This window comes from Mesocricetus auratus, unplaced genomic scaffold, assembly GCF_017639785.1.
Source record: "Mesocricetus auratus isolate SY011 unplaced genomic scaffold, BCM_Maur_2.0 Super-Scaffold_100004, whole genome shotgun sequence".
Classification (NCBI taxonomy): domain Eukaryota; kingdom Metazoa; phylum Chordata; class Mammalia; order Rodentia; family Cricetidae; genus Mesocricetus; species Mesocricetus auratus.
In genome coordinates this window covers 53,372,046-53,387,593 of record NW_024429189.1, presented here as the reverse complement: position 1 = coordinate 53,387,593, position 15,548 = coordinate 53,372,046, and positions in this window count along the sequence as shown.

The following is a 15,548-nucleotide window of genomic DNA, read 5'->3' as shown; positions in this document are numbered from 1 at the left end:
CGGAACAGGAAGCAGAGCGTAGATCAGTGGCAGGCTTAGGTCACAACTTCAAAAGTTCCACTACCTAGTTTCCTGCTTCCTCCAACCAGGACTGGTCATATCAACCACCTCCCAAAGCAGCACCAACAGCCTGCCCTTAAGTAGCAGGTGACATACCTACTGTCTTAGTTAGGGTCACTATTGCTGTGATGAAACGCTATGACCAAAACAACTTGGGAAGGACAGAGTTTATTCAGTTTTCACTTCCTTATATGTGTTCATCATTGAAGGAAATCTGGACAGAAACTCAAATGAAGCAGGAACCTGAAGACCGGAGCTGACACAGAGGCCATGGAGGGGTGCTGCTTACTGGCTTGCTCCCCAAGGCTTGCTTGGCCTGCTTACCTGCTTTTTCTTTTCTTTTCTTCCTTTTTTTCTTAATTTTTTGAGACAAGGTTTTCAACTTGCTTTCTTATAGAACACAGAACCACCAGCCCTGGGGTGCTCTCACCCACACCCCACAACTGGCTGAACCCTACCCCATCTATCACTAATTTAAAAATGCTCCCAAAGGCTTGCCTGCCGTCCAACCTTATTGAGGCATTTTCTCAAGTAAGGTGCCCTCCTCACTGACGACTCTAGATTGTGTCAAGTTGACATGAACCTAACCAGGACATCTGCGTGTAAAAATTCACTGGAGCTTTACATTTAGATTGGATCTAGTGTTAGACTTTTGAGTCCATGTAAAGAGACAGAAGGCAGAACAGAGACAGGGATCTAACCTTCCACAGACAGGACTGGGTTTACTAATGCACACAGCAAGGGGCAGCCTCTCTCCCTCAGGAAGTTGAGGGGTCTGCGGGGTGGAGGGGAGAAGGTTGCTGCACCCCTTTATAGGAGCAGGGTGAAGGCCTTGAGTGAGGAAACTGTTGCAACCATAGCCCACATATCCTCCTGCAGTTTCTCCTTCCTGAAATGGTTTGCCCAAGGCAAGACAGGCTGTCCCAACAGACATTCCTTCCTAGAATGACCCAGCAAGCTCACATGTGTGTTGCAGGAATCCTGTTTTATGGCCAAGGCACTCTACCAGACAGTACTCTCAGTGCTTTGTGCTCTGAACTACATAAGTGACCCAGAGCTGGAGAGATGGCTCAGCAGGAGAGAACACATGCTGCTCTTGCAGAGGACCTGAGTTCAGTTCCCTCAGCCTCCACGGGCACCCGCACCGGCTTGCACATAGCCACACACAGACATGCATGCACAAATAAAACTAAAACTTCTTATTTTCTTGAGATTTCCTTTTATCTTATATGTGTGTGTGTGTGTGTGTGTGTGTGTGTGTGTGTGTGTGTGTGTGTGTGTTCTGTCTACATGTGTGTCTGGGTACCATGAGTGTATAGTGTGGGCCAAAAGTGGTTTTGAGGCCCCTTAGAACTGGAGTTTTAGACAGTTGTTAGCTGCCATGTGGGCGCCAGGAATGGAACTGGGGTCCTCTCTCTCTCTAGTCTCTCCCTCCTCCCTCCCTCTCTCTCTCTCCCTCCCTCTCTCTCTCTCTCTCTCTCTCTCTCTCTCTCTCTCTCTCTCTCTCTCTCTCTCTCTCTCTCTCTCTCTCTTTGTGTGTGTGTGTGTATGGTGTTTACACATGTGCCACAATGTGTACATGGAGGTTAGAGGCTTCGTGGCAAAGGTCCTTACCTGCTGAGCTATCTCACTAACTCTCACTGACCTCCCTTTGAGATAACATCTCTCACTGGGCGATTAGGCTAGGCTCATCGAGCTCCAGGAATCCGCTCTACCGTCCACAAACCAACCACAACACTTAGACTTCTTTTTTTTTTTTTCTTTGCTTTGCTTTGTTTTGTTTTCACATGGTTTCTGGAGGTGGGACTCAGGCCCTAGTTATCACTTGACCAACTAATCCTTAAAAAAATCTTTTTTTTCCTTTAATAAATTCTTACACCAAAAAGGTACTCATCACATGGAACTTCATCAAAGTTTCTCTCCAGTAACACACAGAGTGTACTAGTCTGTGGAACAGCTTCTGTTTACAACATGCCAAGCGGACGAATGGTTTCCTGTCTTGCGGACCACCCTCTGGGAGCTGACAGGAAGTGTAGTGTCTCTGCTCTTATCTCACTTTCCACCACCATTGGCTGCCTTCTCCTGCTATGGACAGAACCCAGCTGAGACCCCAAACCTCTATCCTCAGAGGATTGGAGGGTCTCCCTTTGTAAGGTGGAACTTCTCCAGGAAGAACTGGCGATGATCAGGCAAGGCCCACCACACTCAAATGAACGCATCTCCCTCCCTCCCTCCCTCCTCCCTCCCTCCCTCCCTTCCTCCCTCCCTCCCTCTCCCCCTCCTTTTTCTCTTTTGATCTCCTGTAGCTCAGGCCTATCTCACTAGCTCACTGACTTTAACTTGATCCTCCTTTCTCTACTACCCAGGTGCTGGGCTTGCTAACATCTGGAGACTAAACCTAGACTATTGATGCACTAGATAAGTGCCCCACCAACTGAGCCGTATCCCCATGCCCCCTTTCATTCTTTTTCAGCATAAATTGTGTTAGTGAGGTGACTTGTTGGTTAAAAGTGCAGGGTGTGCAAGCTTGATGACCTGTAACCCATGGTGGAAAGGGAGAACAGACTCTAGAAAATTGTTCCCTGACTGCCACGCGTACTATAATACACTCACACCAATAACACTAAAATTTTTATAAGTTTTATTATGTGTGTGTGTGTGTGTTCTATTAAAAAGAAAAACAACCATGAACGCTCCTGTGGAAGGGGTAGCAGCAGCTCAAGGCCTGTGTGTCTGTTCTATTAAAAAGAAAACAACCATGAACGCTCCTATGGAAGGCGTAGCAGCAGTGTAAACTCAAGGCCCCGCTCTTTCTCTTTGCTGAGCCTCTCTAACCATCCTTCATAGCTGCATGTGAGGATTTCCTTTGTGGAAGATGGGAGTTCTCTCTCCTCGGTTGCATTTACAAGACTCTGCAATCTGTAAAGCAAAGCATGTCCTCATTCCCTCCTCATTGCCCGACCCATCAGAAGATCGCAGGAAGAGGCAGGCTGGACTGGCTTTCTTTCAGTTTGAGCTTGAGCCCCCTCTGGATGTATAGATACTTCCCAGGGAGAGAAAAAACCATCAAGTGTCCACACCTGAAAGGTGTCTCGCCTCAGGAAAAGTGACACTTAAGAGCTGTCACTGCCCAATCGAGTGATAAGGAGGCTCGAGTACAAAACAACCTAAGTGGGCAAGGGGAGCAGGATCAACGTCTATTGCTGACACTCCATGTTAGAGTCAAGCCAGGTAAGGCCAGATACGCGCCAATCTCCCTGGGCCTTCGGGTGACACCTAACCATGGCCAATCGCCCGCACCTGCCAAGGCCAGACAGCCGCTCAGTCAGGGCTCCAGTGCTGAGGAAGGGAGGCAGTAGGCTTCCTGCAGGCTCCACCTCCTTCAGTGGCTTCCGCCTGCTGGAACAGCCAGGGCTCTACACACTGCAAGCAGAGCAGGCCTGATTCTCTAACTTCAGAATTGACTTACCATAGTGTCTTCCATTCCCACGTGGAGTCAGGCTTTAAGAGTAAAAAGATCTACGAGTTTGAAGCCAGCCTAGTCTACAGAATTCCAGGACAGTCAAGGCTACTCAGAGAAACCCTGTCTCGGAAAAAAAAAATTAAAAAGCTGCAAATTCTTCTTTACACCCTAGTAGGAGAAGATTGGTAACAAATAATAAACCTAAAGAGTAAATAACTTAAAGGGCTGATCAGGAGGGGTAAGCGTTGTGTGGTTAATTTCCCCATCACTGTGGTGATGTACCTGACAGAAATGACTTAAGGGAGGAAGGATTTATACGCCAGTGGTGTCAGTCCTTCATGGCGGGGAGGGAGGGCATGGTGGCAGAAGGTAGCGGTTCACATCTTGGTGGATCAGAACATAGAGAGCGAGAGCTGAACCAGAAGTAAAAATGACCTTCAAGACTCAACCTCAGGGGCCCACTTCTGCTTGCTAGGACCTGAGTCTCAGGGTTTGAAGGACATTTCACTCCCAAACCAGAGAGTGAGAGGACATTGGAGGAGGGTGGAGATGAGACATGGAGTTCAGGATGAAGTCGCTTTGTTGAAAATTAGGAGTTCTGAGCCAAACCTTATGATAGCAAGCCCTGTCACAGTGTCACAGCTGCATCTGGTTACTACACAGTCTCCAGCCCTGAACCAGTATTTGCATCCAGTAATCACTCACAAATGAAGTGGATGGGGCTGAAGACTGTGGCTCAGCTGATACCCAGCACTACATAAAAATGTAGTCTTGGCTGTCCTAGAAGTCAACTTATCTGGTTTATGATGAAGCCACACTAGGGAAAGTGATGGGGGAAGTCCTGTGTATATGTCAATAAAGCACTGTTGGCCAATATGGAACCAAGATAGGTGGGGTTGGCCAATATGGAACCAAGATAGGTAGGACTAGAAATCCAGGAGGACTCTGGGTAGGAGAAATACAGGAGAAACACAGGAAGTCAAGATGTAACGCCATGGGGTAGGAAACTCAGAAAGTTCTCTGATAAGAGAAATACTTAGATTAACAATTATGGGGTAATTACTTAAGTCAGAGCTAGCCAGTAAGAAACAAGCAAGGCCAACAGCTTCATAATTAATATAGCCTCCTGTGTGTTCATTTGGGACTGATGCGGCTCTGGAACCAGGCTGGCGGGAAGGCTTCTCTTTACAGTCCAGTGGTGGTGGTGCACACCTTTGATCCAGCACTCTGCAGACAGAGGCAGGCAGATAAACATAGTCTACAGAGAGAGTTCCAGGACAGCCAGAGCTACACAGGGAAACAAATGTCTCAAAAAAAAAAAAGAAGAAAATGAAAGGAATAAAGGACAAAAAGTTCTAGATGTGGAAGCCCCTGAAATGCACATGACCAGACACCTACCTATGGACAAGCCAGAAAGGACCCTAGGTCCTGAGGTGGTAGAAGAATGGTGTTTAGAGCCCAACACCCTGACTCCTCCTCCTCCTCCTCCTCCTGTAGACCGCAGGTATTGAGGCTCCCCTTGCAACCTGGAAAGACCCCATTCTTAAGTGGATGACTCAAGCAAGAAATTCTTCTGTTTTTAATTTTAAACGTTCAATTATTAAAGAGATAATACATGCACCAGGTTTTGTTTTAAAGTACAAAGGTTATAAAGTAAAACATAAGTCTAGGATAAGAGTCATAGCTTAGGAATAGAGCTCACAGAGTATTCATGAGGCCCTATGTTTGATCTCCCACATCCTTCTCAACAACTGCAAAACAAAACAAAAAAAAACAAAAACAAAAACGAAGGAAGGAAGGAAGGAAGGAAGGAAAGGAAGGAAAAACACTTTTCAGCCTTTTGACAATATCAAAATATCAGTATCAAGAGCACCCAAAAATTGTGGTGCAAGGTGATGCTGAAGGAGTTAGAGTCTCCACAATCTCTCTTGCTCAAATCATATCCCCAAACCCACCAAATTATCTTGAGATTCACGTAGCACAAACCTAGCATCAGGACCAGTCACTGCCCCTCTTCCTAGTCTTCTAGTCCAACCCATGATGCTGGCCAGCTTGTGTTACTCTTTCCTCTGAGTCCTTCCAGAGGCAGCCTCTGCATCTAAAGGAACAATGTGTGTATAGTTATCGTATCACTATTTCACCCCCACATGCTTTTGACACAGATGGCAGCATATTGTTTAATTGCTCTCTTATTTTTTGATGATATCTTTAATTGTTGTAGTGTGTTGTGTTCTGTGTGTGTGTGTGTGTGTGTGTTCCTGTGTCAGTTCACACGAGAGATATCTTTGCACGTGTATATGCATGCATACGGAAGCTGGAGAACAACCACAGGTGTTGTTTCTCAGAAGACATCCACCCTATTTTTTGATATGGAGTCTCTCACTGGCCGGAAACACACCTAGTAGGCTAGGCTGGACTGCCAAAGAGTTCCAGACATCCATCTTTCTCTGCCTCTCTAGCTCTGGGATGACAACTGGGCGCCACCATGCTAACTTTTCTGTATTTTGTGGGGATCAAACGTAGGTCCTTGTGCTTATGGGGCAAGCACTTTACCCACTCAGTTATCTCCCAACCCTTAACTAACTTATCTTTTAAGATTTATTTTACATGTGCGTGTGTGTGTTCCTGTGTGTGCCTGTGTGTGTGTGTTCCTGTGTGTGCCTGTGTGTGTGTGTTCCTGTGTGTGCCTGTGTGTGTGTGTGTTCCTGTGTGTGCCTGTGTGTGTGTGTGTTCCTGTGTGTGCCTGTGTGTGCGTGTTCCTGTGTGTGCCTGTGTGTGTGTGTTCCTGTGTGTGCCTGTGTGTGTGTGTTCCTGTGTGTGCCTGTGTGTGTGTATGTTCCTATGTGTACCTGTGTGTGTGTGTGTGTTCCTATATGTGCCTGTGTGTGTGTGTGTTCCTGTGTGTGCCTGTGTGTGTGTGTCTGTAGGTGCACCATGTACATGCTATGGACGTCAGAAGAGCATGTTGGATCCTGGAATTGGAGTTACATGCAGTTGCAAGCTGCCCAGTGTGGGTGTTGGGACTGAACACAGGTTCTCTGGAAGAACAATATACTCTCTTAACCAATGAGTCATCTCTCCAGCCACTTTAGTATATTTAATTCTGTCCCAAAAAAGAACATATAGCCCTCATTCTTCTTTTTATAATTTGTATTAAGTTAATGATAATTTGGGGACATTCATATGTGGAGTAGGATTTGAGTCCCTAATTCCTCATTGGTGATATTAGGTTGCTTGACAATATAATAAGCAACTGCAAACAAGGCAGCATAGTCACACTCATACTTCAAGAGTAACTGCAGGATCCCTTTCTAAAACATGAATTTCTAGATCAAAGAGTAAGTACATTTTAAAGTTAATAGCCATTTATCAAACTGACCTTCAAAGCAGCCATACCAATTAACACCCGCACCTGTGATAGATGAGAGTCCCTCTCTTCTGCACATTCTGGGGAGGCAAGCAACTCATAGATCAGCTTTGGAGAGTACACAGAGGGGAGCTGTTGGCCTGCTAGATGATCCTGATCGTGAATAAGACCCAGGTGCAGATCAGTGAGATGAAGGCCTTTGGGAATCTAGTGATGCCAGGCTTGAATCTGGAAACTTGTTTTACTGTGTTTTGTTTTTAAACAAGGTTTCAACTGTCTCTTGGGCTTCCCCAGAATTCACTACCTAGTCAAGGATGTCCTTGAACTTCTGATCCTATTGCCTCCACCTCCACCTGATCCTATTGCTGACAAGGGTCAATATGGCCCAGTTTCGAATACTTGGTCTCTCTACAATTTATGCCTTAGCTCATGGGGGACCTCATCTTCCTAATGTGTAAAGCATAAATCTTTTTGAAACCTTGTCTGGTTGTTATAAATAGCCAGACGACAAAAGGCATGCAAAGTCCCAGGTAGTGGCATTGTAGCAGGCAAGCATCTGAACCCAAGTTTCCTCTGTGAATGGCATTGATCTAGACTTAACTCAGGCAAGACTTGGTGAGGCTGTCGTTCCTGAGGTAGAGGGTGTGGTTCTGAATGCATCTTGTAAGAGGGGCTGGGAAAGCTCAGGCTAAGGAGAAAAAGCAGGTGAGGATTCAGGCCTTAGAAGTCGAGTTGAGAAGCGTGTGGAGGAGGTAATACTGGGGTGAGAGACTGACACTCTCTTTGTGGCAAGGATTTTACCCAAAGGTAGATACATGAGATCACTGCAATTTTTAAAACACTGTAAATACAACCAACCCACTTAAGAAGCGATTCCATGCTCTCTCTCCAAAAAAAAAAAAAAAGTCAGGTGGAGGACTGGAGAGTTGGCTCAGCAGTTAAGAATACTCACTGCTCTTCCAAAGGTTCTAAGTTTGGTTCCCAGGACCCACATCAGCACAGACAGTTCATAACTGCCTGCAACTCCAGCTCCACAGTATCTGATGGGATCTGAGGCCCTTCCCTGCCTTCTGTGGCCTCCCAAATGCATGTGCTCAAACAAACATGCAGACACATACACATAAAAAAGGTGAAGAGTAAATGAGAAAGACATCCAGCATCGATCTCTGGCCTCTACATGCATGGGCTCACACATGAGCATATACACATGCATCACACACAACAAAAATAGTCACATAAATAGACAGATGATAGATAGACAAATAGATAGATAGATAGATAGATAGATAGATAGATAGATAGATAGATAGATAGATAGATGGATGGATGGATGGATGGATGGATGGATGGATAATGGGGAGGCTAGAGAGACGGCCCAGCAGTTAAGAGCACCCAGAGGACCTAGCTTCAGTTCCCAGCACCCACATGATGAGTCACAGCCATCTGTAGCTCCAGTTCTGAGTTACCTGACACCCAGGCACCCATGCAGGCAAAACACCCATAGACGTAAAATGAAAATAAATAGATACATAAATAATGGATAGCTTCAGAAAGAAGACACTAATGAAAGCATTTACATGTTTTAAATGTGATTTGATTGAAATTTTAAAGCTAAGTGATTCGTTTTACATGGTATGTGAACCACAGTCATCCCCCAAATTGTGATGGTAATACATTAGTAACTGAAGTTCCTCAAACACTAATATACGATGACAATTTTAGAATTCAACATGAGCTCTATGAATCAAACAGACTGGGCAGTTGGATTAGCCACGACAGAACTAAGATTCCTAATCTATAAAAGGGAGTGGTATGATTTTAAATTAAATGTATTGGTTTCTCATCCCAACTGCAGTCCCCCCCCCCACCATCCACTCCTCCTCTGTTTCTGTTGAGAAAGGGGCCTCTCGTGGGTATCAACAAAGCATGGCACATCAAGTTGCCATAGAACTGAGCCACTCCCCTTATATTAAGGTTGGGTAAGGCAACACAGTATGAGGAATAGGTCTCCAAAAGCCAGCCAAAGCATTAGGGACAGCCCTTGTTCCCACTCTTAGGAGTTTCACAAAAAGACCAAGCTACATCTTAGGAGTTTCACAAAAAGACCAAGCTACATAAATGCCACATATGTGTAGAGTGCATAGGCCAGTCCCATGCAGGCTCCCTAGTTGTAGGTTCAGACTCTGCGAGCTCCTATGAGCCAGGTTAGTTGTTTGTGTGAGTTTTCTTGTGATGACTTTGACCTCTCTGGCTCATACAATCTTTTCTCCCTCTCTTTAGCAGGACTTAACACTCATAGATGCAAAACACTATCCTGGCACTCCAAGAAGTGGCAGGGCTGGGCACATTCTTGTTCGCATGAATCTGTGGTTGGGCCAGTCATTGGTTGTCCAAGGAGTGGTATTTTTTGTCACAGGATCCTGCAAAGATTCAATGAAGTCACATGCACAAGGTGCTCACTTCACTTCCTGGTGTGTAGGAAGGGCCTGGTAAGTGTGATGATTGTGAGCATAAGCTAAGCACTTCAATTTCATTGGCCATATAAGATGTTGTTGTTATAGAACCCATTCCGTCGTGGAAATAAATTTCAACATCATTACCAAAGAAGACGGTTAAACAAGAAAGGAAAACCACCCGTCATTCTCCCAACAATTTTCATTTTTGCATATTCTCCTCTTGACTTTGTCAGATGAGTACTTGTTTTGCATGTCTGCAGTCAGTATTCATGCAAATTTTGTGCCCTGCCCTTTATCAACAAATGCGTTATAAACAGTTTCCATGTTTCTGCATATCCTTGATCATTACCATTTTTGAGGGTGTACAGTATTGAATTGAATAGATCAGCCCTGGATTTCTTAACCATCTCACTGCCTGGAGAAATGAAAGAGAGAAATGCTAGTGGCATGCCTAGGACTTTTTTTTTTAACCTATTGAATTATATTCTTTAGACCAATTCCCAGAAGCGAACTTAGTGGGTCAAAAGATAATAATACATTCAAGGCTCCCGTTACATTCACTTGACTGTTTCGCAGACTTGCACACTGCTTCCAAAGACTCAGAAGCACAGACTTCGCCCAGTCTTGCCAGCGCAAGATGATGATGTCTGTTAAATTCTGCTAATTTAATCAGTCTGAAATGCTATCCCGATTCAGCTTTCATTTCCATCTCTTTGATCACAAACAGTTTGAACTATTTTCCAAGTATCTGTTTGCTCTCTCCCTACCCAACTGGTGAAGCAACCAGCCACCTCTTTGTCTGTTGAAGCCTTTCAATCTGGGTGATGGATTTGAGGGAGCACCTCCACAGATACGAATCATTTGCCAGCCAGATGTGGCCACTGAGGCTTCTCAGCAGCACGGTGCATGATCAAGACTACACCTTAGGAAAATTAATTCTCAGATTAATCGAGGGAAATGCACTAAAAAGGCAGAGATGTCTGTCCTCAGGATCTTAATGGGGGCTTGGGCTGGGAAGTGACTCCAGACCCCCAGTCTACAGGGGTCTTATGTCCCTCTTTTAAGGCTTGTGACCCTTCTCTTCAACACCGTCTTACAATTCCTCTCTCCCATGAACTTGCCTTCCCTGGAGAATCTAGTGGAACTGAAGGGGAAAGAATATAGCTAAGGAAACTCTTTCCAAAGAGGACCCCGCAGTGAAGAGATGATAAAGCACCCAGCCGTGTGTGATACCTTCAAAGAGGAAATGGAAGGATAGGAAGTTACAGCAAATAGGTTGGTCCCATCGGAAAGATAGGAGGTTACAGTAATAGGATGGACCCATTGTCTTGTTGCTCTCTCCTATGGTTCCCGGGCTGAATGAGTCCAAGGCAACCCATCTAATAAACGCCACAAGCAGAACCTCTAAGCACTACCCCACCCCCACCCCCACTTTAATTTTTCACCCTCTGAGAAATACCAACATGACACTTGTACCATAACTAGGATTAGAGCTGCTCCGGCTCTAGTCACACACATTCTGTGTGTATTTGACATCAAGGGTAAGGGTTGCTTCCAGGCACACCAAATGAATAGAATCAGAGAAAATGTGGACTCTGCACTAGGCAAGTTAGCAAGTTCATGGTCTGTGGAGACGAGGAGTCTTCTTCAGCCAAGAGGGAGCTCTGTCAACACAGTGGGACCCAACTTTTGAGTTACTAAGCCTCCAGGAAGCCTCCAGGACTCAGCACTGCATGGGGCTGCAAGAAAGGAGAGGTTGCTATGTATCTAGATGCAGAGGTTGGCTCTGTGGCTTCTCTGTCTTGTCTCCTTCTGATGAAGTCATGTGACTTCTTGGCAGAGCGGACCCCAACATGTACAAGAATGGGGCACAAGTGCGAGTAGAAATACTATGTAGCATAGGTTGGGAGTTCTCTCCTCGAACAGCAGTCAAAGCAAGCAAGATTTCCCCCTCAAAGTAACCCTTGTTTCCCAAGCCACAGGCACCATTCCCACATTCTTCAAAGAAACCTAATATTAGAAACCCAGGTTCAAATTTAGAATGATTGGATTCCATATGGTTCTATACAGAAATATACTGTGTCCTAGACTCTTACAACTATAGTTTCACCTAAACAAGGGTCCTTGGGGTATGCACCCAAACGGCCCTTACTGCAGGTTCTGAGGTCTCTAAAGCTCCTGGGAGCCCAGATTCTGCTGTGGGGACACAGAAGGGAAGAAAAGGAAAGGCTCATGGGCATCCTCACAGGGGAGTGGGGCCATTTGAGAAAAAGACTGTAGTCACCACCAGGAGCATATGGGCTCCAGGAGGGCACATCTCCCTGGCCTTAAGTAGTTCTTATCCCATGAATGGATATTGGCTAGAGGAAGGCTAGAAGAGTCCCAAGAGCATGGGGTTCGAGGCCAGACTCCTCGGGCACAGGTACAAGATGGCTCCAGCTTCTTCAAGCTTGTGCTCCATCTGTTAAGGGGACTATAAACAAATGCTCCCTCATGGAGTTCCTCTGAATCATCCAGTGCACAGAAGTTGGTGGCCTGAAGTAAACACTTACACACAGTACCATAAATAACAGGAATCGGATAACAACAGGCAGTTGTGGGCTGCCATATGGATGCTGGGAACAGAACCCTGGTCCTCTGCGAGAGAGCAACCGGTGTTCTTAACCACTGAGCCACCTCTCTAGGTCCCAAACTTGACCTTTAAACTAATATGGCTTGGGACTTTTTCTTCCTCAATTTAGAAAGGATCTGATGGGGAACTCTGTCCCCACCAGGCTGTCAGAGCAAGGCTCGGGGAGAAGAAACTGGGATGTACAGGTGCATCGGCAAGATTATGCAGCATGTGTGGCCACTGGCCAGATCATCGGAATGCAGGGGAACGCTCACCAGCCCTGCGTGGTGGACAGTGAGAGCTAAGGAGGCCCAGATGAGGTTCGGCAGAATCTCTACAAACCCTGATTGTCTGCTGGAGCCCAAACTCCACCCCCAGAGCTGGGACGGTGAGAGCCGTGTGAAATCTGGCTGACAGACTCCATTCTCGGTAGCTTCCATCTCAGAAGCCCCAGAGAACCAGGAACGCCAGGAAGCCACACTCCCAGGAACACCAACCCCATGATGCTCTTTTCAACAATAGGGAAATTGAAGCCCTGGAAAGGCTACCGCAGGTTCACTCACAGTCAGAATTCAGGCTGGAACTTCTGGGTCAGGTTGGGAACCCTGACTGGGCAACCTTGGCATGTACTAGGAGAGTTTGGTTCACTAGGGGGCCATTATGACTAAGGACTCCCAAGTGGAGCACTGGTAAACTTAGGTCCTAACTCTGTCCTTTACCCTTAGACCACAGAATCCAGTCTCTGGGTCACCTTAGGCTCAAAGCACAAATAATGACATTACTTAGCATTATTGAGCAAACAGGCTGTTAGAGTCTTTCATGCTTTATGGCATTTAATCTTCAGTCAGCTCTATGGTCTGGAAACTAAGAAACTAACTTCCATTTTCCTACACGAGAAGCCTGGAGGCTTAGGAAACACTTGGTGACCGTCACTTGTTTTAACCAGTGAGTTGCGGAGAGAAGCATGTACTCTGCAGAGTGTTCAGGACCACTGAGCAATCCCACAGTGTACATTCACTGACCTGGATTCTAATACTAAAGGTACCAAATAGTCGGAGTTTAGGAGAGGGCTCTGTCAACTCACTAAGTGGGGTCACCAGAAGGAAGAGGGGTCCCAGTGACACAATGAGACTAGTCGTGCCCATAGGATAAATAAAGGATCGTTTGTGGCAATATCCCACTTCTTCTGCGAGTTCTTTTAGAAGCCCACTTTTCCCCCCAGACACTGGCTTGCTCAGGAAATAGTCTATATTCATCAACCCCCTTCCAGAGAGCTTTGTCTTCCAGCGGGACTGCAGCTCTACCTACAACCACCAGAGGGCGGGCCAGCTCTGTGACCAAGAAGTACCCGGAGCCTGGCCCACTGTCCAGGCGGGAGATGGGCCTGCGTGACCAAACCACACCCCCCATCACTCTGTGCCATCAGCCTACTCCTTGGGATCTCCAAACATTTAACTGCAAAAGCCCATCACGGGGTCTGCTTCTAGTGGGACAGCCCGTACCAAAAAACGATGGCCCCGAAACAGTGATAAGCCAGCTGGCCTGGAGAGACGAAGATTTATGTGTCCTGATGAGTAGTATAAATCTCTAAGTACAAAATAAGGAAATGGAGGCATAAGGAACAGAGTGAATGGTCCGGGGTACTTAAAGAAAGCTGGTATTCTGATCCGGAGAGAGCTGCCAAGAGGTGTAAGGAGAGGAGACCCCAAATGTAAATACCGGGAGAAACAAGGGGTGGGAATAGCCCACGGGGAGGACCAAATGCAGGAGATCCTGGGAAACCAATACTAGCCCCCGCCCACCCACCAGCCAGTGGTCCAGCAGCCTTGCTCAGCACCTGTTGGACACACTGTATGAGAAGCATTTCCTGCCCTCAAAACGCTGGCACTCTAGAGTGGGAAGCGGTGAGTCAGCGGATAACCATGGGAAACCCGGACCCCTGTACAAGGCGGTGGCTTAAAGAGCTTGAGACTGTCTCGGGAACCCCAGCTTTGGGCTGAAGGAGAGGCCTGGAGCGAAGGACCCTCTTCCCCGCAGCTCATCACGGAATGGGGCTCCCCTCCAAGCTTTGGTTGCCAGCCTGTGTTGGGGGCCAGTGTCCCCTCCCACCCCTCTCAGAAGAGCTGCGGCCCAGGGAGTCGATGAAGCACACCTGAGTCAGCCCGCCGCCCACCCGCCCCTCAGCGTCTGTCTCCGCATCTTGTGATATTTCGCTCCCCGGGAGCCAGCCCCATTGCGCTCCGGAGGCAGCTCGGCAAACAAACCCAGCGACAGATTGTGCCGCGGCTCATTCCGGGGAAGGACGCCAAATCCCACCCGGCTACCCCCAACACTCCCTCCCCGCCGCCCCCTCCAGCACTACCCCCACCCCAGGCGCGGGCCCTGCGCAGAGTGGGACCCAGGGAAGCGCAGGGCCCTACTCATGCCTTTTAAAAGAGGGACAGGAGGCCCACATACACCCCTTTTTGTTTCTTCCTGACCTGGAAACGAGAAAAGCTGGAGAGAAAATTCAGGGACTGCTAGGCTGGGAAGTAACAAAAGACAGAACCGGCAGGGGGCACTCCAGCGTGAGGTGCAGAAGGCTGAGAGCCACCACCACCACCACCCCGCCAGGGAACCAGATGAAAGGGAAGGGGAGGGAGGGAAGACAAAGGAGAGGCTACGTGTAGACGTGGAGAGGCCAAGCGGCTGGTAGTCACAAAAAAAAAATGAATGAATAAAAATCTTTTAAAAGGAAGCGGCAAAGAAGACAAGAAGGCATACGCATATTGGGGGAGGAAAGGACAGAGAAGGTAAGGGAGGGGATGTGAAGGAGAGAATTGAGATGGTGATCATAAAATATGAATAAGAGTTGGGGGAGAAAATGAGAGAAATCGAAAGAGTACGAGAGAAGAATGACAGATTACAAATGGAGCATGGGATGAATAAGAAGAATGGGTCTAGCATTTATAAAGTGCCGACTGTATGCCGTACACAGCGTTGCTCCCTGGCATAGAAAAGAAAGGAGCGGCCAGGTGTCCGAACTAAGGGTTCCTCGGCTCCAGTCACAGGAGTGCTTCCCACACTGTCCCAGACAGGTCCGGCTGCGTCCAGATGACCCCGGCACCCGCAGCACGCATCACTGCAGCAATTCCCAACCCGCCGGCCCCGCTGGGCGACAATCCCCAGAGCGGCTCCCCCAGCTATCCTTCACCTAGTGGCTCTCAACTCCTGGGCACCCTGGGCTGGCCAGGACTAGGACAAAGGGCATAGAGGCCTTTAAAAGAAGGCGCTTAGGTCAGGGATTGGCTGATAGTGCCACGAAAGAGGCCACTAGAGGCGTCTAGGACCCCTATGAGGCCCCTTTCCACCCCTCTATAAAAGGGCTAGGTGTTTCTGTGAAACTAACAGTCGGCTCCTTCTTTTGGGTCCTCTTCTGCCCTCTGGCGAGGGATGAGATATCCCCTTTGGGGCACGTCAAGTAAATGGGTACGAGCGCGTGCGCGCGCGCGCGCGTACACACACACACACACACACACACACACACCCCGCACGCGCCCAAACTTACACCCGTTTGTAAAAGCGTTAAGGTGTATACAACACACCCGCGTG